This window comes from Marmota flaviventris, chromosome 6 (genome assembly GCF_047511675.1).
Source record: "Marmota flaviventris isolate mMarFla1 chromosome 6, mMarFla1.hap1, whole genome shotgun sequence".
Classification (NCBI taxonomy): Eukaryota; Metazoa; Chordata; class Mammalia; order Rodentia; family Sciuridae; genus Marmota; species Marmota flaviventris.
In genome coordinates this window covers 128652165-128675566 of record NC_092503.1, presented here as the reverse complement: position 1 = coordinate 128675566, position 23402 = coordinate 128652165, and the positions used below count along the sequence as shown (strand labels likewise).

At 37.4% G+C, this 23402-nt stretch overlaps 3 non-coding genes across 3 annotated transcripts; 2 read left to right on the top strand and 1 right to left on the bottom strand.

Annotated features, from left to right (window-relative positions):
- The first annotated feature begins 6431 nt into the window (after window positions 1–6431).
- Window positions 6432–6503, top strand: Trnaa-agc (transfer RNA alanine (anticodon AGC)). Its single transcript has one exon. It is a non-coding gene; the product is annotated as a tRNA-Ala (tRNA).
- Window positions 6504–11421: 4918 nt separating this feature from the next.
- Trnaa-ugc (transfer RNA alanine (anticodon UGC)) lies at window positions 11422–11493 on the bottom strand. The gene has a single exon. It is a non-coding gene; the product is annotated as a tRNA-Ala (tRNA).
- Window positions 11494–16286: 4793 nt separating this feature from the next.
- On the top strand, window positions 16287–16358 carry Trnaa-ugc (transfer RNA alanine (anticodon UGC)). The gene has a single exon. It is a non-coding gene; the product is annotated as a tRNA-Ala (tRNA).
- The last annotated feature ends 7044 nt before the right edge of the window (window positions 16359–23402 follow it).

The window sequence follows — 23402 nt, the reverse complement described above, 5'->3', positions numbered from 1 at the left end:
AGTTTTAGCTTTCAGTTTAGCAATTTTTTTCAGCTGTAGCTAATATGCTAGTTTGCCCCATATTAAGAATTTTTTATCTTTACTTTTGAGGTTTATTTCTTGAGACTAAATTTTCACATAATTCTACTCACTCTTTTTGCGTACTTTGTAATCATATCCTTAATTTACTGACATATTTCCTACTTAGCTCTTCTATATTTTATATCCATATTTTGTTTATTTTTATGTGGTGGCAGGGATTGAACCCAGTGCCTCACACTAGCTAGGTAAATGCTCTACCACTGAGCCACAAACCCAACCTTATATTTTGAATCGTAAATATCTGTAGGTCTAAACATGACTTTTTTGTGTATCTGCTATTTCTCAAATGTAGTAGTTTATTTTCTTGTGTCTGTATTGATCTTTATTGTGACTTTATTTGTGATCTTAATATGAGGGAATCTTGCAGGCCTAACTTGGGGAAGTGTTTTTTTTTTTTTTTCCCCAAACAGGATTTATTTTAGCCCCTGCTGAAAACTCTAGGACAAAGTTAATCATGAACCATTTCTGTCTCACTACAGGTTTGGGGCTATATAAGAGTGTCAGGCTCAGCTCCTAGGCCTCATCTGCTATTATGATATTAAATGTTTGTGCTCATAGTGGTATTTCTGTTAGCATCTGGATTCAGGGTCTGCTCCTCTGCTAGCCAAAGTTGACCTCCTGCATTTCTTGCTTCCAATTGCTCCAGTTCCAAGGAATTTTCAGCAGTGTTGCCACATCGATAACTTTGGCTCTTGATCACTCTGACCTTAGCTTCTGGTGTTCCTAAATCACTATAGACGCCTGGACATTGTTTTGTTTTCAATGACATCTAAAGAATTCTCTTACCCCTTATGAGACTAGAAATGTGTTCTATATAGAAACTAATTGCTGGGGAGTAGGAAGGTCCACTAGAGTTTCTAGACAGTCATAACTGGTAAAAAAAAATTTTAAAAACAAGAGCCAAAAGAACAAATGACTGAAAATGCATACTCTTGTCATGAAAAGTGATGGGTTTTGTCTTAGTTCCTTTCTAATACCTTAGACTGGATAATTTATAAAGAAAATAAATTTATTTGACCCATAGATCTGGAGACCAGGAAATCAAAGGGCTTATTGGTGCCATCTGTTTGGTATCTAATGAGGGCCTTCTGGCTATATTATAATATAGCAGAGGATATCGCAAGGAGAAACTGAGCAAGGGTGCTAACTCAGATCTCTCTTTCTCTTATAAAATCATTAATGTATCATGGAAGTCCCACTCTCGTGCCTTCCTTTAGTACTAATTACCTGTCAAAAGCCCCACATTCAAATTACATTAACATATGAATTAGAGGATTAAGTTTCCAACACAGGAACTTTGGGAGGGACACATTCCAATCATAACAGTTTTCACTAAACAAAGAATATCAGCAATGAAATTAGAACAATAGGCTTAAAGAAGATTTTTGTAACAACTAAAACTTACAAGAAATTAATAAACGCTACATAAAAAGACCTCTTACAAAAAAAATAGCAAACAATAATCTAAAAATACCATCAGAAAAATAAAGAAACACAAAAGAAAACGAGCCAAGGAAAACTCAGAAAAGGTATGCCTAAATAGTTTACAATATGAAGGCATGTTGAATCTCACTAGAAGTAAGAAAAAAGAAAATTAAAGATGTTGGGAAATTTAACTTGGGTGCACTGCTGGCAACAGAGAAATTATTGTGGCTGTACAACAATTAATGTTGCCATACTTTGTGCAATGAAGTATGTATACTAGTTTCATATGATTGCTGTAACAAATTAACATAAGCTTGGACACTTAAAACTATATGCATATTTATTCTTTTACAGTTTTAAAGGTCAGAAATCCAAAAACAATCTCATGAAAGCAAAAATCTAGGTTTTACTGGGGCCACACTCCCTCCAGAAGTATAGTGAAGAATCTGCTTCTTTGGCTTTTCCAGTTCTGAGAGCTGTGTTGATTGCATCCCTGGTTAGTGGTTGTTTTCTCCATTTTCAAAGTCAGCACTGCAGCATCTAGCTTCAGTCCACATGAAAGGCGAGTGACTCACTAGAGACAGAGATTCAACCAAGAGATTTTATTGGGGGTCTGCCCAAAGGAGAGGCAGAAAGCAGAGAGAGGAGAGGAGGGGGCAGAGAGAGAGAAAGGGTAGAGAGAGGAGAGAAAGAAGAGGAAGAGGGCAGAGAGATAGAGAGAGTGTGTGCTTACAAGCTTGGCTTAAGAAGGGTTGCATAGGGGATGTGGCTGGCGGGTGCTGATTGGCTGGGTGACTCAGGAACAGGGAGCAGACACTGTGTCCTGTGGGGATTGGGAGGAAACCTTTGAATTTGGCGCTCTTGGCTTGGAGCCCTTTGGAGAGGAGGGGGAGGGGTAAGGGATTTCAGGATGTTCTCCTGAAAAGGGGGAATCTCCCACACACGTTACCTTTTGCTCTACTTCTCTCTTATGAAGACAGGTGTGAATATGTTTAAGGCACATCTGGTCAGTATAATTTTCCTATCTCAAAAAAATTGACTTAATCACATCTGTGCTTTCTTTTACCACATGTTCCAGGGATTAGCACCTGGATATCTTTGGGGGCCATTATTTCACTTACCAAAGTATGTAAATTTTTGGATCCAGTAATATAAGTCCTAGGTATACCTCTCATTGAAATTTTCCCTCAGATTGTTAGGGGAAACTTTACTTTGATGCTTACTGTAAAAAGGCACAATGTATATTTTTAAAGTCTTAAATCTGGTCCTTAGCCCTATTGTCAGTCAACTTTCTGTCATTAGAACACAATGCCTGAGATGATCAACTTATAAAGAGTTAAGATTTATTTTGGCTCAATGTTTGGGAGGTCCAGTCCATAATCAATTGACCTTGTTTCAGGTCTGTAGCAAGGCAAGAGGGCAAGACTGGAGCACAAGACACATAGAACTGCTCAACTAATAGCCAGGAAATAAAAAGAAGAGGAGGAAGAGCCTACTGCTCCATAATCCCCTTCAAGGACAAATGCCAATTCCCTAAGGAGCTCCTACTGCCACTCACTTTTCAAAGGTTCCACTACCTCCCAGTATCACCACAAACTGAAGATCAAGCATTTAGCACATGAGCCTTTGGAGTACAATCAAGATCCAAACTATAGAAGCCTTCTTCTTTTCTCTTATCTCTTTTCATTTTAAATATTACTCATTTGTATTGAAAAACAAAAACAAAACCCCAGAATATCTAGGCTAAGCATTGCCACTAATTTTGATTTTCAATCCTTTGTGAGCGTTGTTTTTCCATTCTCGTATCTTCTTCCTTCCTACTTTTGCTTATCAGTAAAGAGCAAGTTTTACCTGCTTTTATAGGCTAAAAGATGCTTTTGTTTGTTTTTTTTTTCACAAGGAATTTCTCATATTTTAGTTATTCAAGAGCAGTGAGCTTGTTGCCCTAATAGCGCTTGTAAAGGAAAAGTGTTTAGAGAACATTTTTTTCTGTGAGAGAACTCATTTTAAAAAGGGACCATTTATTTCCATATGGTTCTCCTTCCACTGTCAGAGATCCCTGAGGGCAGATATTTCAGTTTCTGAGCTGGAAAAGATGTGCCAATCAAAAGGATATTTATGGCTTCTTCCAAGTTAAGAAGCCCCAATTTAATACAAACAATAAAAGTAAAAATAGCCACTGAATAATAAAGATACTTCATGCCAGGCCCCAAGCAAAGCAACTTGTGTACATTTCTTCTATAAACCTCACAACAATCCTGAAAATAGGTATTATTGATTATAGTTCAATGTGAAGAAATTGAGATTTTAAGAAATTAAATAATTTGTCCAATCTAGAAAGCTAAGAAGTCTCCAAGGCCATTTTAACCCCAAATGTGGCAAACTTAAGTATGTATAAACAAGTTTAAAACATTGCCTCCCTTTTTATCCTAGACCAATGTTCTCTATTGCAAAACCCAAATAGTGTTTGCTCCAAAGAAATATTTAACACTGGGTTTTATTGAAGTTTCTTTACCATAAAGTAAAATTGCTCAGCACAGCTCTAGGAAGGGAAAAGAGATCCCTTTTGCTCCTGAGTTCTCTTTTGTGTGTCCTTAAAAACTTACTGAGTACAGAATTTAAAATGAGTAGAAATTGCAAAGGGGAATAAGCATATTCTATAGAATATTACTCGGTGCAGAGTGTGGAATAGAAATTATGCCTATCAATACTGGTTCTATGGTGGTATTGAGCATCTTCAAGATGAGGAGATAGCATTTTTTTCTTCTTCTTTTAGTTGTAGATGGACAACATACCTTTATTTTATTTATTTATTTTTATTAGATGCTGAGGATTGTTAGAGTCTGTAAACAAGTCAGGATGGCGCCTGGCATTTTGCCAGGGGGAGTGGTTTGTGAGGTGGCACCAGGGAGCCATTAAGTGTGGAGAAGATGCACATCCTCCCATATTTTTTTTTCTCCCATATACAGACACAATTTTCCTCTAATATATATTCAATGCACTGTTGAGTCCATGGATACAGAACCCATGGATATGGAAAGCTGGCTATATTCATGTTTGTGGAGGAAAAAGGACTCGCCCTTACTCCTACTTGTTTTGAAAAGGATGTACCAGGCCAGGGGAAAAAAAAATCAGCAGGGGAAAAAAAAAATCAGCTGGGGAAAAATAATTCCCAGCCCAAATTCTCACCCTGATTACTCTCATCTATATGTGCTTGTAGGAGGCCCCATGTTAGTTGTGTACTTACTGGACATGACAATAGACACAGCCTAGGAGAAAGTAAAGTAAAAAAGTACACAAGAAATAATGGGGGCATTTCAAATACCAAAACTGCTTTGAAGGGACATTAGTCAAATATAAGACTACTTGAGCACCAAAATATTTATGTATAGAAATCAATCATAAACTATTAAAAATAGGAATCCATACAAATGATAAATTGATAAATGAAGAAATATATGAAAAAGAAACTGGAACTCATGCTTAGAGCAACAAACCAACCTAGCAAGAAAGATGGAATTGGAAGATGAACCATCATTGGTTTGGACAGTGATATTAATCTAGGGAAAAATTTTGATGGGGAGTAGGATATTTGCAATCTTAAATTGTCTCCTCATATAGCAGTGATCAAAATTAACTCCACCTATGAGGGACAGGCAGATTTCCCCTGCTTTCAGCTATTATACTGCAAAAAGTACACAAAATTATTTACAGAGTATTCCAGTGGGGAATGCATAACCTGAGCCTAATTTAAAAAAAAAAATCAAACTTAAAATGAAAGATAATATATTAAAAACAGGAAATAAAAATGATATTTTCCAATGACATCTCAATGTCATTAAAGACAAAGGTAAGTTCTAGATTAAGGACAACTAAAAAGACTGGACAATTAAATGCAATACGAAGTCCTACACTAGATCCAGCACTTGAGGGGGAAATCAGGTTAATTGGTGAACTTGGAATGCTGACTACAGATTAAATACAGTTATTGTACCAAAGTTACATTTACAAAACTTCATAATAGTATTGTGTGGAGACAGAGGGCAAGTAAATGATAAAGCAAATGAGGTAAAATACCAACAATAGCTAAATATGAGTAAAAAGCATATTCATACATTTATGCTATTTTTTAAAAACTTTTTAGTAAATCTGAAATTGTTTCAAAGAGAGAGAATGAGAAATTTTGCTCCAAGTGCCCCAAAAGCCAACGGCTGTGAATTTAGTCGGGCCAAGCCTGCTCTTCAAAATACAGAAAAAGTTTTCCACAGAAAATCTAAGGAGCCAGTAATTCTTCATAGCTCCCGGGTTCTCTAAGGACTGGTTGCCTGGAAATAGAAGTCAACCCTGCCCTAATCTGATCATCAAAAGTTCACTTTTAACATCCGCTTCCCAACCCGCCCACGCTAGCTCGGTTTAGCAACCAACCAACCAGGTTTTTGCAGGAAGTAAAGGCAGCTCTGGGCGTAATGTCCCTCACTGGGCTGCAAGTTTCTAGTTGCTCCAATGATTGATTCGGGACATCTTGAGTTTATAGGGACATCCCCTGCTGTCACCATGGAATGTGAAGTATACATTGTGGCTTCTGAATTACCGAGACGATTTGAAGGTCTTTGTTCCGAGATGGACAGTGCTCGGTGCGCGGTAAACTAGGACCCCTTTGCAGTCACCACAGCACAGCTACCTGTTTTGGCCTCTAGGGGCCTTAAAGTTGGACCCGAGGAAGTAACAACATTGTTTCCTTTCAGACTCCTTCCTTTGGAATCTCATTTTGTTGTTTTCTTCAGATGCTGCTGTACAGAAACCAGCTCCACTCTTCATAAATGGGATAATTTTTTTCACGTTTCCCTAGCAATTTATCAAAATCTTTTAGAGGTAAAGATATAATAATTATAAATGATAAAAGGACTCCAAGCACTTTGCCGGTCGGGGGTGTAGCTCAGTGGTAGAGCGCGTGCTTAGCATGCACGAGGTCCTGGGTTCAATCCCCAGCACCTCCACTGTCTTTGGAGCGCTTATTCTGATCAAAGTGCTTACCATATCACTTCTGTTGAACAGTATCTCGTGTTCTTTCATAACTGCCTGTGTTTTTTTGTGGTATCAGAATACTTTTGCAAATTAGTTAATTGGCCTGGTTTCTTTGGTTTCCATACTAGAGATAATGCTGGACAGCAGAAAGAGAAAAAGATAAAATAACAGATCCATAGTGTCATTCACTTTTTAAATTTTATTCTGAAGCATTCTTGGAGCAAAGAACACCTTGTAAGTGTACAAGAAAAAATGAACAAAAACTAAAACCTTACTATTTATTTCTTTTGAGCTCTTGACCACTTCATAGGTTACATTTTCTCAAATGGATGGATATGTAAGCAATGGTCCTGTTATTACTATGGAGTAGAAAACATAAGAAAGACAATACAGTGTTGCCAGTCATAACAAGCAGCGCGAGCCAAGCCTAAACTGAATGATAGATAAGACTGGATGAATGAATTCAGAACTATAGTCACTTTGCTGAAATAACAGTGGGAGTGTGACAGACCAAAGCATCTGAATATCTTTCTTTTTTTATTTTTAAATTTCTCATTCAAGAACATTTCAATCAAAATAAATGACATTTATTTGGGGCTCATTTTAGAAATAACTTGACTAAGTACTACTGCTCCCCCAAACAAACAAGTATCCCACAACATTTTTATGTGTTAACCAATCCAAAAATCAAAGCTGATTTGTCTAGGACAGAGCTAATCTAAAATATTGTAAGATTTTGGTACTGGGAATTGAGCCAATGGAGCTACATCCCCAGTCCCCTTTTTAAATTTTTTTCTTCATATTTTTTATTTTGAGACAGGATATACCTTAAGTTGCTAAAGATCTTGCTAAATGCTGTCCTTGAACTTGTGATCATTCTGTTCTGGCCTCCCCAGTATCTGAGCGGGGATTACAGGTGTCGTACTACTGTACCAGAGTTTTTTTTTTTTAAAAATAAATTCTTTGTAATATATATTGCTCAGAGGTTGTTTCTGCTTTGTGGTACTAGGGTTCCAGCCCAGAGCCTGGCAAACAAAATCACTCTACCACTAAGCTGTATATTCCCAGTCCTTTTTAAAATTTTTATTTTGAAACTACATATTACTAAATTGCCCAGGATGGTCTGGAACCTGGAACCCACTTCAGCTTCTTGGGTAGAACTAAGCTGGGATTATAGTGTGTGCCACTGCACCTGGCTGTTCATAGATTTTTATGGTGTGCTCTACCTATTTAAATCTCCTTAAGGTATTTTATGACAAAATAGATTAAAATAATTTTCATAACAAGATAAGGATATCTGTTATCTTCACTACTACTCTGTGTTGTATTGGAGGTTTTAGCCAAAGCATTTAAACATGAAAAAGACCATTTCCTTTAGGTAAATTCACATGGTTAAAAAGTGAGGCAGCCACACATCATATGTTCCTTGATGAAGTAAAATAGAACAAATCCAGGATCACCAATGAAATATTTGTGTTAAAAAAGTAACTTTAGGGCTGGGGTTGTGGCTCAGCAGTAGAGTGCTTGCCTAGCACATGCGAGGCCCTAGGTTTGATCCTCAGCACCACATAAAAATAAAGAGAGTGAGAGTGAGAGTGAGAGAGAGAGAGAGAGAGAGAGAGAGAGAAACTTACATAATAAAAAACATGAAACCATTTGTTTATGACATATGTTGGAAATACAGGAATATATTTAATAACACCATCAGGATACAATCAGCCAAATCCAGAATATGGAAAATTCTCTTGGACAAACTGAACCTCAAAAAATAAATGGCATGGGAAAAAAAGAAAAAGGTGGAACTTATATAGTTTAAGTGACATGTAAGGAGAATGACAGACAAACATGACATGGTTGATTTTTTTTTTTTTTTTTTTTTGTGGTGCTGAGGATTGAACCCAGGGCCTTATAAATGTGGAGCAAGCTATTTCCCTAGCCCATGATTAAGTCTTGATTTAAATAAAATAGGGAAAGGAACAATTGAATAGGAACTGAGCATTAGATTAAGAAAGTTTTGTTCATGTGTTGTGATATTAATGTGATAGTATTAAAAATGTTTATGATTATAAGTTAACATTAATTTATGGATGAAATTTATATTAACTTAAATAATATTAACTTAAAGAGTGGGTTCGTGTAGCCACAGGATAAGGCCTGGTCCCATAAGACTGCTTCCCACTTCAGATGTCATTTTCCAGTCTCAAGTTGTGACAGGTGCTTCTGGCCAATCAGCTATAAATTGTGTGTTCCCATAACCCACTGCTCAGGTTGGATTAATTTGCTACAGTGGGTCACAGAGCACAGGGAAACACTTTCCTTACATTTATCTATTTATTATATAAAGGATGTTACAAGGGATAGAGATGAATAGTCAGAATAAGAAATGCATAGAGCTAGGGATGGGGAGGGGCACAGAATTTCCATGCCCTCTCCTGCTATTCACCCTCTGCATCCCCACATGTTCAGTAATCCAGAAGCCTCTGAACTCTGTCCTTTTGGATTTTTAAGGCTTTATTTTGTAAGCATCATTGATTAAATCATTAGCTATTTATGATCAATTCAACATTCAGACCCTTGCTGAACTCCCCAGAAGCTAGGAAGTGAGCCTGAAATTTCCAAGATTCTAATCAGATGGTTGGTTCCCTTGGCAACCAGCCTCCATCCTGAGAAAGATTCTCCTAGCGCCCCATCTACAGAGGTTTCATCAGCTCTACTGGGGATATATATCTTATTTTGCTATTATATTTTATTATATCACAATATCATAGTGGTAGATCCTTAACATACCATGCATTCATTAGAAACAATGAATAAGACATACACATGGCAAAACACCATGTTTAAAGGCAAAGAAATACATTGATTCATATAAGTGGGCTGGAAGTAGATAAAATTAAAATATATTCACAAAGTAATATGTCACAAGAAAATATATACATAAAATGATGTATTAAACACATTCAAATTATTGCATATGGTGGTAGGAGTCTGAGACAAGAAAGGGAAAGTGGGATAAAAAAAGGAACATATGAATGTAGTTAACTCCAGGCAAATAATGTCAGAATTGGATTGAAATATAGAGCACCCAGTGTTCTCATCAGTAGGGAAAAACCCACACACATCTAGGTTACCAAAGGTGTAGTCTTCTGTGTTGTATTGACTGTTAGAGAAGGAAGTTACTTTTCCTCTACATCTCAATCACATTGTACCTTCAGGGATAGGCACTAGAATGCCTCCAATTCCCTTTAAATATGATGAAAGTTGCAATAACAATCTTTCAACATGTCCCTGTGCAGATATGTGTAAGAATTTTCTTAGAATTCCCATATTCATAGGAGGATAGTGGCTTGGTGTCACAGATTAGATTCTCTGGAAAGCAGACCTGGAGGTGGACTTGAATGTGCAGGATGTTTATCAAGAAGTAACTTCAGGATCCACATCTATGGAAAGCAGGGAGCAGACACAAACTGAGAAGAGGAAGATGTCAAGCTAGGGTGCAAGCCTGGCAGCCTCAACAAACATCATGGGGATTTCTGAAGCTAAACCACCCATCTGAGTCTCTTTGGGGCCTTCTCACTGCTCCTTCAGTCATTTGATGTGGGTTGCCTTGAAAGCTAAGGCAACGCCTGAAGGCCCTGACAGCTGTAGGTTGCTGAGGCAACAAGTCCTTCCTTAATGATGAATCTGAGTGGGCACTTTTTGTTCACTGCAGTTGGTCATGGATAATAACACCATCAGGATGCAATCAGCCAAATCCAGAATATGGAAAATTCTCTTGGACAAACTGAACCTCAAAAATAAATGGCATGGGAAAAAAGAAAAAGATAGAACTGATATAGTTTTTACATAACTGCATAAGTCCTGGCACATTTCTCTGCAGAATGATTTATGCTCCTGAGCTTTATCCAGCAGTTCAAACCAAAAACAAAGATAAAAAGTCAAATAATGAAATGGGGAAATTATATAAAAAGGAATTTACAAAAGGAGATGTACGGGGCTAACAAAGACGTGAAGTGATGCTCAAAGTCATTAGCAATCATAGAACTATAAAATTAAATAATGATGAAATTTCAAGTTACATACTGAAACAAGCAAAAGTTAGAAATCTGAGTAATGTCACAGCAAAGGAAACAATCAACAGAATAAAAAGGCAACCTACAGAATGGAAGAAAATAATTGCAAACAAATACTTATATATCACCAAATTCATCTCATCATACATTCCTCTTGGTGAAGACATACAGTGGAGATGCTAAAAACAGAACAAGGACCACAAGCCATGCAAATTATATCTATTACATCTATTATATCTTTCAAAAATGTAATGCAATTTATGTAGCTCTTTTTTCAAGATTATCTCAATAAATCAGGTACTGATTAGAGAAAAAAACGACTCTTTGGATCCCCAAGTAACCTCAGATTCAGTTGAGCCAGACTAGCTAGACCTTATTCAACAGGCGATTTGTGTGTGTGTGTGTGTGTGTGTGTGTGTGTGTGCGCGCACGCGCGCGCACCCACGTAGGCTTACAATAGGTTGTATGTACTACTGTGAAAAAATGTAGCACATTGGTGAAAAGAGAAGGTATCTTATAGTAAATAGCTCCAGCAGTCCCTAATACAAAACAAAGTCTAACCCTTAGGATGGGAGGAGACCAAGGGACAAGAAATCAGGACAGAGTTCTCTCCAAACCGTACTTTTTTAGTGAAGAATTCTACCTGTGGTTAGAAACTGCCATTTTCCATTATAACAAAGTACACCAGTTTTTGAACATTTATTTAAATGTACCAGTAGGGCATTCATCTAACCTTAAACCCCATCTATCTTTGGGGGAAGTAAAGAAACTTAACTCTTCCGAACAGAAGAAAGTTATTATTGCTTTACTTATAAAGTGGAGATGCCGGGGATCGAACCCGGGGCCTCATGCATGCAAAGCATGCGCTCTACCACTGAGCTACATCCCCAAGTCTCTTTTTTTTTTTTCCTTTTAATTGATGGTTACCAGTTTTCTGTAACTAGGTATTACATAGTCTTGTGACCTTTTAGAGTTAAATTTATAGAAACATAATCAGGCAGGTCTAATAAATTCTTTGCTAAATAATAGCATTCATCATTTGTATTTTCCATTAATATCATTTGCACAGTTTATAAATATAGATTTTTGTTGTTATTTAAGGTTGCTTCCTTCTCTAATTAAAGATACCTTCAGGACGTCAGAGGCTGTGACTAGGTTTTCCCATCATTATATCCTAAGACCACAGCATAGGGTCTGGCACATAGCAACCATTGGAAGAGCAGAGAGAAATAAATTACAAGTGTACTCTATTCAAGATATAAGAATACAGTGTCTTGCAATGAACTGTATGGGTATATATATATTTAACTTTAGTACAGTATATGTGCTCTGGCAAAGATAAAAATATGTACCTACAACAGTAGACAGAAACTATACCACATTCTTGATCAGAAATTGATGACTATAAGAGTCTTGAAAGATGAAACTTGGCCAAATAAATAGAAGTTCAGAGTTGCGCACGAGAACAAATTTGAGGTTGAGCTTCTTGAATTTCATACAAATTCTGGCACCAGGGGAGCATCACCTCGCAGGGTAAGAACCCGGCAGCAAATTGTTCAGGCTTACAGCAGCTTGATTAGCAGGTAGATGTAAGACTGAAGCAGTGGGCTTGAAGTATGTTAGTTGATTTTTTTCAGAATTTACACTTGGCAGAGATCTACAGAAAAATGTGATCCACTTCGCTGCTGGTGGGACTGCTCTGGCCTCCCGGTGACACTGTGAAATGGACATGAGGTTGGCGTGGTTCCTCTGATAATTCTGGTGGCTGCAGACACTGACACGGAAGCTCCAGAAGGGCCTCTCCCGCGTGCGAACTATCACTGCGACTGTTATTTTCAACAGTTCAGTCCCAACTGTCTACATCTGTCCAACGACAAAACGTGGTTTAGCTCCCCGCTCTTGGGCGTTTTACTTTCAGCCTGTAGACGGTGGTTTGGACAGTCTAACTTTCCTCCTAGGCCAAGCCTGGTCTCTGCCTTAGGATTCAGCTTGAGTACACGCTGACTCTCCGGTGCAGCTTCTAGCATTTGGGGCAGCTGCATATTCCCAGTCTGTGACCGGCACTGCCTCCCATTCCTACTCTCCTTCCTGCCCTGGCAAACGTGGAAGGCAGGAATAGAATTCCTTGCCTTCTATCCCACCCTTTCTTCCTTGGCCTCATGGAGTTTCAGTCCCTCGGGAGACCACCTCTTTATGCTTGGAACAAGTCTTGCTCGGTCACCAGTCTGAATGTTCCAAAGCATTCTGCAGTACTTGAAATTTCCCAGGAAATGCCCAGGAGTTGCCATGGGTGTCCTGCCTCTTCCCCAAACCATCTGCGGTTGTGGAGAGGAGAAGGAGAGGAGAAAAACAATGGAAGCTAGAGGCAAATCTAAGGAGAAACGTTTGAAATCGATTGAAAAGATTAAAAATATACATCTTAAGAAATAAAGCCACTGAAAACTGGGCGTGGTTATACGCGCCTCTCATTCCAGCTACTACGGAGGCTGAGACAAGATCGAGGCCAGTCTCGGCAAATTAGCCAGCCTGCTGTTTAAAAGGGAGGCGGGGATGTAGCTCAGTGGAATAAAGACTTTGAATTCAATGCCAGTTCCGCAAAATAAATAAAGTGAGTGGTTGTGTCCCTTAGCAAAGCACAAGACCCTTCGCGAGTAGGAACGTTGTATACTGAAAGGCTACTACTCATCGTGAGCATGGACAGAGCCTAAAGCGAAGCAAACCTCCAGCCACCACACACCTACTACGCAGGGTGGCCCTTCCCTCTCTCCCGACCGCAAAGCGTCTTGGCACTCTAGCTCTTTCCATCCCAGACCTTGCCTACTAACCAGCAATTCTCGTGGCCGCAAGGCTTCGGTGCCGAGCGCGACTGGCACGTGCGGACCCCTAGCATTGCCGCACGACGCGCTGGCAAGCTCTCTGGATGTCGTTTCCAGGCAGCCGCGTACCCATGTGTGCTTGTGAAGTCCCCGCACACATTTAAATATACATTTTAATATAGAGCTATAAAAATTCAGACTATATCAAATTATTTTCTTTTTGCACGCTGGAAACACCTTAGCACTAAGGTGTATTAAGGTGTATTATTGTTAGAAAAATGGTACGCTGTCATATTCATCAGTACCTTACACCAGTGATTCTCAAACTTTAGCGCTTATCGTAATCACCGCCAGGGCTTATTAAAACAAATTATTGGACCTTACCCTCAGAATTCCTGTCATAGATCTGGAGAGGGCCAGAGACTATATTTTTAGCAAGAATCTAGATGATGCTGATGTGATGCTATTGTTCATACTATTATGCTAAAACCTTTTCAAAATTGTATAATCTGGATTTATATTTGAATCTTCAGCATCTTGATTATACTTTTTATTCCACAGGATACAGGTTTACTTGCTCTACTTAGTCGGTTTTCTTCTTTGACCAGGTAGTTAGTGTCATGAGTGAACTATGTCATTAACGTAGACCAAACATGTTTGTGTCTTTCCACATTATCAGAATTTACTGAATAACAAATTCACTGCCTACACCACTTTCATTGGTGGCGGTTCACCAAATACTTGTGGGTCACCTGATAGTCATAAGCTGGGCAAAAGCAAGTTCTTTTATTCCAACCTTATTTTCAAATATTTATAACACTCATTTCACACATCATACTTAACAAATATGTGTGGTGCATGTGCATGTGTGTATGTTATGGAAAGCCTAATAAATGTTTAAGGCAACCACCAGGTTCAGGCATCTAAACTAAGAGCAAAGGCAGACAGCAGATATGAATGAAGGCAAAGAGTCACACTGTAAGTGGTCAGATAAGATTATGAACTTGTTTGGAGTGCAGAACTTTCAAAGTCCAGGAACTTATTCTAGTTCAAGGTCTAATGGCAGTTTCAGTGTGTCAGCTTGGAATATCAACTTGAGATGTCAGCTTTGAGAAACCAGTCTGCTAAAGCTGAAGGAATGAAATTGGGGAGTTCATTGTTATGGAGGTTTTCCTGGGCAAGGCTTGAGATGAATGACCAGGTGACAAGGTCAGAGTGCTTTTGTTTCTGGACTTGGGGTGTTCCTTCTTTTATGGGTCTTTAGTGAGAGAGTTGCTTCATTCAGTGGTGTGTTCAATAAACTCATGAATCTGTTTTTTCCAATATGAGTTTGATATATTCATGCATCCATGTGCTTCTGCTTAATTTGGTAAGTTAATAGGTGGTCATTTTTATTAGCACGATTAATTTATTTAGCAGTTTGTACCTTATGGTTGTGCTAGGCAGATGATAATTGTTTACTTGAACAAAGAAAGTATAGAGTCTTCCACCTCAGTACTTAAACTTAAAATGGAGTAGCTTAAGACAAACTATTACTTTATAATATGGAGTAACACAAGTTTAGGTATAGTCTGAGAACTACTATTCTTCACTTCAGGAATAATTCACAGCACGGCACAACCTGCTCTCCACAGTTAAACATACATTGACTAGGCCCATAAAATGAGATTGGGTGACCTCATAATGATGTTAGGTGCTGAGAGCCACGGCTGAGTCTGTATGGCCCCTGGCATTTTGCCAACAGTATTGATTGACAGGCGAGGCATTACTATCCGCCTCTGCCGCAACTTTTGAGTTCTCGCACTATTTTGGAGTTCTCGTGGGGATTTCCGGGGATTCCCCGAGAGTTCCCATTGGTTGGGGAAGTGCAGGAGGAGGGATTTCCGGGAGAGATATTTCCGGCTGGGGGTTCCTGGACGAGCCGCGTGGCTTTCGGGAGGATTCCCCGGGAGCTGTGTGAAGTGTTTTCCTGCAGTTTAAAAATAAAGTTTGTTCCTGCTTCAGTGGCTCGTGATTTGTGCCCAGCCAGACTGCGGCAGTTAGGAGAAAGAAATAAGGCTGGGCAATAGGTAGATGGGCTCCTAAGTAACTTCCACAGTGGAACACAAATAGTACAGATATTTGCTGAAAAACTTATAAAAAGGCTATTTTAAAATCATGACGTACATGACTCCATGCTTCTCCAAAGAAGGGAAAATGTCTGATTGATATTTTGATTGGACAGGCTGCGTGAACATCTCATGGATATTGAATGCCTTACCCAGGATTGGGCACAGGGTTGACTTCCTTAAATTCATAGATCTATATAAACCCCTAGACAATAGCCACCTTTTGGTATCCCTCTCCTGGGACCCCTCCCTCTTTGGGAGCTCAGCTTTCTTTCTATTATTCTAACAAATCCTGTTACTTTTTCACCCTTGTGTCCATGGATTTTATTCTTCAAATTCATGAGACAAAGAACCCAGACCCATGCCCCATGCTACAATAAGATGATCTATCCCAGTCCTTTACCTAGCTTGATTGGCCCCTGTTAATTGTTAGACTTTGTGTTACACATTAGATTTCCTAGCAGTTTGCTGTTACCATTTATGTATCTACTTTTCCTGATGCTAGTTTTTCCAAATGGCTGTTGATATTCCCGTACAAATAAAAGTCAATTTTGTAACCACTCTTTCTGAACAGAGTTTTTGTTTCAGATGAATCTAAAGCCTTTAGGGACACAATTTGCATAAATCCTCTTTCTGATATTCAAGACCTGTATACACACAATTCATGCATAACAGACTATACAAAACATATTTTAGAGAAAGTTTGGTCAATGTATACAAAGAACAGTGTTTTTGTGCTATGCAAATAGCATGGAATTGGGGATGTAGCTCAGTGGTAGAGCACATGCTTTGCATGCATGAGGTCCTGGGTTCAATCCCCAGCATCTCCACCTTCTTACTCTTAAGTCCCCACCCACAACCATTTTTTAAGGCTAAATCTTAATAAACAGGTACTTGTATTTTAGCACTCTTAATATTTCTATCAATTTAAACTTTAAATATTAAATCAGATTTCATCTTCCTGCATCCTATTTTGAAAGAAAAAAATGCTACAGAAAAAAATTTAGCTTTCTATCTCTGCCAAGGTCACTCAAACTCTGGTGCTATATAACTCTTTTTTGGAAGAGGCAGAAAATTGGGAGAGATAAAAGAGGGGATTAGGTCAAATCAATGTATCGATATTTTTCTACCCCTGTTCTCTGTTTTTTCTCAATAACACTTTTACCTTTTTCACAAAGGTCCCTATGTTTCCAAATAAACAACTATTTTATATCTCATTCCTTCTACTTTAGAAAAATCATATTTAATTTTTGAATATAAAATACTACTGGTTGGGCTGGGGATGTGGCTCAAGTGGTAACATGTTCACCTGGCATGCGCGGGGCACTGGGTTCAATCCTCAGCACCACATAAAAATAAAATAAAGATGTTGTGTCCATCCAAAAAAAAAAAAAAAAACACCTGAAAATAAATATTAAAAAAATTCTCTCTCTCTTCCCTCTCTCTCTTAAAAAAATTAATTAAAATACACTGGTTGTATAATTGGTCAAAAATATGATTACTATAATTTCTACTTAGTTGGCTGTCTGGACCTAAGAAAATAACTAAGAGAAGTTTTAGGCAAAGAACAGCCTTTGACTAGGAAGAGAGTTGATAAAAATGTTTGTAAAGATGGGGAAGGAAATGGTTTTTATTAGCTGCCCATTAGTACTTTTTTAAACCAGAAAAAAAAAAACCCTGCTATTTGCATTTTTCCAGAAGAGCAATTAACATAGGCCAAGAAATGGTGTTCTCTAAAGCAGTAACTGAGAAAATTCGTTCTTGAAAATTGTATCAGTAATAGGACATTTCACTGTTGTCTAGAGTATCTGAGCCATGAGACTCAGATGACTTTACCTAGGATTTAGAAACTGAGACCTACAATGTAGTTCAGTGTAGAGACTGTGTTTGCCCTTCAAGGAGCTGGATTCAATTCCCAGCACCAAAACAAAACAAAAACAACTCAGACTTGATAACCAAAAAAGTCCAGGGTTTCAGTGAAAGTGTCTCTTAATATTTATTATTATGGGATGTTAATGTAGCTCAATGGAAGGAGGCTTGCTTAGCATGTACAGTCCCTGTTGGGTTCATCCCAACATGACTGCAAAAATACACAAAAACACCATGTATTTAATATTTATCTCCACTTTGTAGCTTCAATAAAACAGGGTCTGACTCTACTTCTCAGGTAAGGCCTGATGCTAATTACTTTACTCAACCTTGCTTTGCTTTGATTCTGTCAAAAAACTTCTTTCAAATTAAACTCTTCTCCCTCCTAAATTCTATAATAACTCTGTCTCTTGCTGCTTTTTTTTTTTTTGTGTGTGTGTGTGTGTGTGAAAACCTGCATTTCTTTTTGCATTTATGCTTTGCCTGAGCAAAGACTGAATTAATCTTTTATATATTAAGACTTAACAGTTGAGGCTTTTAAAAATATTTTGCATACAGAAGCTAAAAATGGATGTTGTGAAGTGAAAGATTAAGAAATAGAAACTGGCCTTTTGGTTAAAATAAATTCAGTCATTGAATTTAGTACAGGGAAAGCCTTCTAAAGATTAAAAAAAAAAAAATGCAGCCAAGCACAGTGGTACATGCCTGTAATCCCAGCAGCTCAGGAGGCTGAAGCAGAAGGAACCTGGCAAGTTCAAAGCCAGTCTCAGCAACTTAGTGAGACCCTGTCTTTAAATAAAATATAAAAAGGGCTAGTGATGTGGCTCAGTGTTTAAGCCCCCTGGGTTCAATCTCTGGTATAAAAAAATTAAATTAAAAAATAAAAATACTATACAAATAAAAATGTTGATTTATTTGCATAGACCAAATTTAATATAATCATTTTGACAAATTGAAAAAATCAAGGATAAACTATAAAGATTTTTCTAGCATATATAAAGATAAAAATATTATTAAAAATAAATAAGTTTCTGCAGATCAATTTCCAAAAGAAAAACAATTAGAAATTAAGTAAAGAAGTGTGTTTTTAAAATGTAGCAACAATTTTGATGAAAGTGGAACTTGTATAAGGCTATCTGTTGAATACATCAACCCATAGGGAAGTATATAACTGTGCGTGCAGCAGGAAGTATTCAATCTTAAATGAGCTGCAAGTGACATTTATTTGACTTAAAATAGGGAACACGAGAAGTTAATATATTTTGTCTGAAACTGTTCCATTGACAAATAGCACTTGTTTTGAATTCGATCAGATAAATTATAGTGTCACTTATATATTTATACTTAAAGTAAAAGGAAAGAAGGGAGGAAGGAAAAAAGGAAGGAAGGAGAGAGAACGAATAAGGATGAAGAATAAGGATGAAGAATAAGGAATAAGGATGAAGAAAAGAAAGAAGGAAGGGAGAGACAGGGAAGCAGAAAGGAAGAGAAAACAAATAAATAAAATACTGAGTAAATGAACAAATTATCACTTTTGTTCTAAGAAAATTCCATGTGTGCTTAAGCTGTGTTAGGGTCAGAAGCATACATAAAATTCATATGTTGAAATCCTAACTTCAGCACCTCAGCATATGACTCTATTTGGAGATAGAATTTTTAGAGAGGAATTTAATTAAAATAAGGTCATTCAGGTGGCCCTGACCCAATATGACTAAAGCCTTTGAGAGAAGTGTGTGTTAGGACAGACACACAAAGGAAAACATTTTATGAAGACACCAGCAGATAGCCATTCACAATTCAAGGAGAAAGACCTTAGAAGAAGCCAACTCTTAATAAATAAGATGGTATCAAATTAAAAAGCTTCTGCACAGCAAAGGAAACAATTAGGAATTTAAAGAGAGAACCTAGAGAATAGGAGAAAATCTTTGCTTCTAACAGAGGACTAATATTTAGAATATATAAAGAACTCAAAAAAAAAAAAAAAAAAAACTATACCCAAAAGTCAAATAACCCAATTAAACTCTTCTCCAATAAGCTAAACAGACACTTCTCAAAAGAACAAATGCAAATGGCCAACAAAAATATAAAAAAAATGTTCAACATCGTTAGCAATTAGAAAAATGCTAATCAAAACACACTGAGATTTAATCTCTTACCAGTCAGAATGACAGTCATCAAGAATAAAAGTAGTAGAGTCTGGGGGTCTGGGGTTATAGCTCAGTGGTAGAATGCTTGCCTAGCATATGTGAGGTACAGGGTTCAATCCTCAGCGCCACATGAAATAAATAAAGGTATTGTGTCCATCTACAACTAAACAATAAAATAAAATAAAAAATAGTAGGGGCTGGGACGTGGTAGACTGTTATAAATGCTGGAGAGGATGTGAAGAAAAAGGAACACAATACACTGTTGGTGGGATTATAAATTATATAGAAATCAGTATGGAGTTTCCTCAAAAGACTAGGCAGGAACCATCATATGACCCAATTATGTCACTCCTTGGTATTTATCCTGAAGAATTAAAGTTATCATATTATAGTGATCCCCATGTTTATAGAAGCACAATTCAAAATAACCAAACTATGGAACTGCCTAGGTGTCCATCAACAGATGAATATATATGGTGTATATATTCACAGTGGAGTTTTATTCAGTCCTAAAGAAAAATGAAATTATGTGAAAAATGAAATTATGTTATTTGCAAGAAAATGGATGGAACTAGAGATTATTATGTTACACGAAGTAAGTCAAATTCAGAAGGTAAAGGTACATATGTTTTCCTCTTATGATTAAGCTAGAGAGGAAAAAGGAAAAGAATGGTGGGGCAGATCTTTTTTTTTTTTTTTTTTTTTTTTTTTTTTTTTAAGAGAGAGAGAATATGATATCTTTTTTTTTCTTTTATGTGGTGCTGAGAATCAAACCCAGGTCACACCCGTGCTAGGGGAGCACTCCACCACTGAGCCACAATCCCAGCCCGGTACAACCTTATGAAAATCAAAGGGAGAATAGTAGAGGAAAGGGACCAAGGAATGAGAGCAGCAATGGAGAGGGGAAATGTTGGGGAGTGATATTACCAAATTATATTGTTATATTGTGTGCATGTACAAATATGTAACAGCAAATCCTAACATTACGCACAATTATTATGCACTAACAAAAAAGTGTGAAAAAGAACAAGAAGACAACTCTGCTTTTACCTGAGCTCAGACTTCTAGACTCCAGAATTGTGAGACAAAAAACTTCTGTTGTTTAAGCCACTCAGTCTGTGTTACTTTGTTATGACAGCCCTGGAAAAGTAATATAATCGTAAATGCTTATCCAGGAAACATTTTTTTTTAATAACACATTTTGTTCAATGTTTATAGAGAAATACAACTGATTTGCATGTTGATTTCATATTCAGCAAACACACTCTTCTCTCTTACCCACTCTGAACATGAATCTGTATATTATTTTAGATTTTCTGCATAACATTTGAAATATAAGAAGTATCATTTCTTCCTTGCCAATTTCCACATCTTTTAATTCTTTTTCCTGGCATATTGCACTGTGGTTGCTTTCAGTATCATGTTGAGGAGCAGAGAACTAAGTGGAAATCCTTCTCTTCCACCACACAAGAAAGATTTTTTCACATGTAAGTAAAATGTTGTGTATATTTTTATGAATAACCTTTACCAGATTATGAAATCCCCCTCTTATCCTAATTTTCATCAATAATGAATATTTAAAATATCTGAGAATGGATGAATATCATGAATGAATTTTGGATTGTATATACCACCTTTTCCATCTATCAGGATGTTCATACTATTCTTATCCTCTGCTTGCTACAAGCCAATAAAAGCCTCCTTCTAGAGTGAAAAACACACACACATTTTTGCTGCTACCAAAAAAAAAAAAAAGTTATTAACTTTGTTTCCTATTGTCTTTCTAACAACAGAAGAGTTTAGCTTTGTTGGATATATTTTGGCATTCAGCATCCATTCCCACTTTCTTTTGGTTGACGTTCTATACAGGAAGATCTGACAACCTAAAAAGTATATTTCTGGACACCTGGGCAGCCTGGGATCTTGAGATTGAACCAATTATTAGATGTACTCCTCTGAGATGTAGAAGGCAGAATATCATCCTGATGATTTTGGATTTTTTATTTAATAGCAAGCAAGTTTTTGGATACTTTTTCTGATTTAGTCTGGTCTCTGGTTTTTAGATTTGAGAGACAGTAACTGCAGAAGCAGTGACCACAGTCCATGTTCCCAAGCCCAGTCATCCACCTCATGAGTTTGGGATGCAGTTATAGAGGAAGTAGTCTGCTAATCTTAACTTTGTTTCCTGTATTGCAGCTACAATGGTGTGTTCTCAATAATTTCATTGATAGCTTCCCTTGTAGATTAGTTTAGTAGATTTTTTTTAGACTCAAAGGTCCATCCTCATATGTTGTTTCTCCATCTCTTCTGATGATTTTATATTAATCCAATTTCCTGAACTTATCTCCTTCCTGCTTAAAATTCTTAGAATGCTCCCTATTTTTTACACTGAAACCTGAATTATTTTGCAGATTAAGAAATATCAAAATAAACAATAGCAATTGGTTATAAGAACCCACAATTCCCCACAAATAAACAAGTAAATGGAGGGAAAGAAAATGTTCTTCTTGTAGTAGGAAATCAACACATAATTATTGAATGAATAGCAGATTTACAAAATCACCAGTTGGCAATAAGTGATTCAGGCAAGAATCCTCAATGGGTACCAAATTAAGTGGGTAAAAGTTGAATGATAATAATATATTCACATACATAGTCTCAAAGTATCTCCTCACAAGATATTTATTGCAAAGGAAAAGGTATGAGAAACTTGGCAGATACCATCATAACCAAACAATCAGGGAAACACCACTGGTAATGGGATGACTGACACGTCTCCTGTTAAGATGCACACAATATCAGTTCTCTGGTATTCCTGCCGGTGATACATGATGTGCATCTAATCATGAGGGAAGAGTAGATTAACCCACATTCAAAAATATTCCAGAAAACAGCCGGGCGTGGTGGTGCACGCCTGTAATTCCAGTGGCTTGGGGGCCTGAGGCAGGAGGATCAAAGTTCAAAGTCAGTCTCAGCAAAGGTGAGGCACTTAGCAATTCAGTGAGATCCTGCCTCTAAAAGAAAATACAAAGTAAGGCAGGGAATGTGGCTCTGTGCCCCTGAGTTCAATTGCCGGTACAAAAAAAAAGAAAAAAAAAAAGCCATAAAATAATTAGCCTGGACTCTAAAAATGTCAAAAAAGAAGAGAAGGGACTGGGGATGTGGCTCAAGCGGTAGCGCGCTCGCCTGGTGTGCGTGCGCCCTGGGTTCCATCCTCAACACCACATACAAAGATGTTGTGTCCGCCGAAAACTAAAAAATAAATATTAAAAAGTTTCTCTCTCTCTTTAAGAAAAAAAAAAGACTATAAATCAAAGGATACTAAACCCTTGATCAAAGATTTTCTTTTCCCAAAAGAAACATTTTAGGGATAATTAACTAAATCTGAATAAGGCCTGTATATTAGATAAGAGTAGTGTACCAATGTTAATTTCTGATTTTGATCATTGTATTTTGGTTATACAAGAGAATGCTCTTCTTACTAGGAAACACACTGAAATACTTAGAAGTGAAGGGTCATCGTGTACAAGTTATTCTCAAATGGCAAATGGTTCAAAATCTCTGTGTGTGTGTGTGTGTGTGTGTGTGTGTCTAGAGAGAGAATATTCTATTTGAGAAGATTGGGTAAAGAATACATAGGAATTTTTGTCTTAATCTTGATACTTTTCTGTAAAAATAAGATTATTTTAAAGGTCAGAGTAGGCAGGAGTCAGGACTGGGGCTGTAGCTCAGTGGAAAAGTGCTCCTAGTTCTATCCCTGATATGAAAGAAAGAAAGAGAGAGAGAGAGAGAGAGAGAGAGAGAGAGAGAGAGAGAGAGAGAGAGAGAGGGAGGAAGGAAGGAAGAAAGAAAGAAAGA